Here is a 2,806-nt window from a genome sequence, read left to right on the forward strand (position 1 = left end):
CTTTCTTTTTGGTTTTCTTTTTTCCTTAACTCAGTAAAAGTGTTTTTTTTTTAAATTAGTTTCTGACTCCTGTAGTAGTTGATAAAATTGAGAAACTGTAGAGGATGAAGATACTCAACAGTTAGCCTGCTCAATAAAAACCAGTTTATTCCCAGCTGAAGTCAATGGAAGAACTACTGTCAACATCATCAGTGGAAGTTTGTTTGAAGTCCTGAACCCTGTGTAAAACCAGAGCTGGGGCATCAGGGGTTGACCCCAGCAGAGCTTGAATTTCTGTAATCAGCGCATGGACTTCTGGAGAAGGCAAAATCACCGTTTGTCTCATTTTCCATGACTGTGTGAGGAAGGTACGAACTGTTTCTCAGAGTTTTATGATGTTTCCATATAAGAAATGTATGAACTGTCTAAGCTGCATTTGGAAATCTAGTATAAATGGTCAAGTCAACAATAAAAAGGTAATTAAGAAGGGAAGAGAGTTTTGAGAAAATCTCTTGCAGCTGGTTTTATGATGTCAAGCAGTTACTGCATTGAATATAGGAAATCTTTGTTAGCATTGTTGCCCTACTTCCATCAGATGGCTGATTGACTGTCAAAACCAAAGCAAGCAAGGTTTGACATGCTTTGATATTTTAAAATGGAGTTGGGGCATGAGTAGAGATTGCTTAAATCCTGATTTATTAAAAAATCCTTTGTAGTTGCTTCTTGGTTTTCATCTTTATTTTTTTATCATATACCTGAGTTTGTTGGTTTACATTTGACAGATAAGTTTTTCCCCACGTTTTCTTTCCAGTTTTTTCAGTAAAGTGCTTCTTGTAAATCCACACAGGAGAAGGGGAATTAAGAAAATTTATTATTATTATTATTATTATTATTATATTGAGAGATATAAGTGCAGGGAAGGGAATTAGTAAATATTAAATTATTAAATATGAACTTTTCTAGAGTTCTGCACTTTAGATGGTGCTGTTTTGAAATACACACATGCTTTCTGGTTAGTTTCCTTCTGTAGATTGGTTTTTATGAAGGTCTCAGTGCATAGAGTGGCAAACATTAATCTGGACAGTGTTCTTCAGACAAGCTTATTCAATGCTGTGTTACCTGTGTGGAACTTAATTTTAAAAATTAACTTTATTTTTGGGGAAAGGACAATATAATTCTGTTATCCTTGTTCTGTGCTCTACAGTTGTTTCTACAAATAGCAGTCATGGTCAGTGCTGAAGGTGGCTGGCCATGAATGGAGAGGGGCTAGCACGAAGGGCAAGCAAGAACTTTGCAAAGGAGAAACTGGAAGTTGTTACCCATATATGTCTAAAGCTTTCCAGAATATTTAGACCACTTTCCTGTGGTCTAAATTAAATACTACTTCTCTTCATGCCCTTAGTCTATCCCTGAGGGGAGGTAGAGCTCTTTACTCCTGGAAGGAAGATTAACTTGGTCTCTTTTGGGAAAGAAGTAAACGGTAATCCTTGAACCTCTGGAATGGACATTAATATAATGGGTGGTGTCTGCCAATCTGGGCAGATTGGCAGACAAGAATCATTAGCACTGTAATTTCATGAAATGGCATGTGTTTTTATTTATGTATTTTTTTCTTTCTTTTTTTTTTCCTGTTTGTTTGTTTGTTTGTTTGTGTTTCCCTGTGGTTTCCAGAGGCTTGCAGTAAATAATTTATCCACTGTACTCATCCCCTGTGCTGGCAGAGCTGTAGGATAGTGCACTGACTGGGAAGCCTAATTTCTAGGCTGGCCTTCTACTCTTCAAGATCCTCAGGAGGAGGGGTGAGTTAATGGGGATTTATTTATCTGTTTGAGTGGTGTAATATCTTACCTCTCCTTCCTGACATACTTCTCTAAAATCTGCATAAAGCACAAGAAGTTACCTTTTCCTGGTTTTCAGAAAGCTTCTGATAGGAAGGAAACAAATATAGTTTGAATGTTTCTATTTTTACACTACTTCAAACCAGGCACAAATACCTAGTAAATCTAAAGAACAGTGGATTAACTCTTAACTGATTTGATGCTGTAATTTTTAGTTTGTCATGATGGAGGCTGGTACATCCTTTCTCCTGGATGAAGTTTGTTGCAAAGCCAAGCTTGATTAAGAAGCACTTGGAGAAGAGACATAGAAAAGCTGCAGTCATGCTATCAGTCTGTTTTAAGGCCAGGTGAGTTTTAAATACTTCTTCAAGTCTTTTTGAATGTACATTTGGAAAGGAGGAGAAAACCTTCAAATGTTTTAGGCAAAACTATTTTTTTCTGGGGTAGTCTGTTATGTAGGTAAGCCTTGCTTCTAGCTTGAGGGAATCTTGTTTTTGACTAAGCTTTAACTAAGCAATACATAGGCTTTTGGGAGGATTTTTTGTTTGTTTTAGAATTTTAAATAGTGTGTGAGCAGGTGAGAAATATAGCAACCATCATTCTGTTAGTAAATTTTTTACAAATGTATTTATGCTCTAGTGATAAAAAGTATAAGTAGTAGATTAAGATATAAGGTCTCTGCTGTTTGGCAGAATCATCATGCTGTTTCTGGAATCATCATCCCTGGAAGTATTCAAAAGACACTTAAATATGGCACTTGAGGACAGGGGTCAGTGGTGAACACAATGGTGCTGGGTTAACAGTTGGACTCCATGATTTTAGAAATCTTTTCCAGTCTTTGTGGTTTTATGATTCCTTAATTTTTGCCAAGGGTGGAAATAAATGCTTAATTCTTATCTAAGAGAAGCTTCACAGAGAACTTAAATTTTCTCATGGAAACAATAGGAAATGTGGGCAAATGTCAATTTTTTTTTATCCTGGTAAACCCC

Source organism: Lonchura striata, chromosome 3 (assembly GCF_050655825.1).
Source record: "Lonchura striata isolate lonStrDom1 chromosome 3, ASM5065582v1, whole genome shotgun sequence".
Lineage (NCBI taxonomy): Eukaryota > Metazoa > Chordata > Aves > Passeriformes > Estrildidae > Lonchura > Lonchura striata.